This window comes from Octopus bimaculoides, chromosome 8 (assembly GCF_001194135.2).
Source record: "Octopus bimaculoides isolate UCB-OBI-ISO-001 chromosome 8, ASM119413v2, whole genome shotgun sequence".
In the NCBI taxonomy this organism is placed as follows: domain Eukaryota; kingdom Metazoa; phylum Mollusca; class Cephalopoda; order Octopoda; family Octopodidae; genus Octopus; species Octopus bimaculoides.
Genome location: NC_068988.1, coordinates 34581518 through 34581866, shown reverse-complemented (window position 1 = coordinate 34581866; position 349 = coordinate 34581518). Strand labels below are relative to the sequence as shown.

Below are 349 nucleotides of genomic sequence, written 5' to 3'. Positions count from 1 at the left end.
CACACACACACACACACACTATCTTTTTTTATTTTAACCTTAAATTTCGTTCAAATTGTATTTTAAACGAAAAACTTCGTTCAGTTGGTTTTTGAATCTAATATACCTGTTAGCATATATTATAATGGACGTAGGGTTGATTATGGAACGTTTATTATTTTGATATTTCTAATATTTTTCTATCTTTATATAATAAGTATTTCATATACATTCATTTGTTATTTATTCTTGGTTGATATATACATTCTTTTATTATTATCATTTTGACCTGAAGATTAGCTATATTTTTGAATAGAATTGATTTTCGATAGTTTTAATCGATTTTAATCAATTTAAATTTTCTTACTAT

At 22.6% G+C, this 349-nt stretch overlaps 1 protein-coding gene across 1 annotated transcript in view; it reads right to left on the bottom strand.

Annotated features, from left to right (window-relative positions):
- Positions 1 to 349, bottom strand: part of LOC106867420 (zinc finger CCCH domain-containing protein 10-like) — a gene marked incomplete at its 3' end in the record, with an annotated part of 466330 nt that overhangs the window by 428012 nt on the left and 37969 nt on the right. The window lies entirely within an intron of this gene.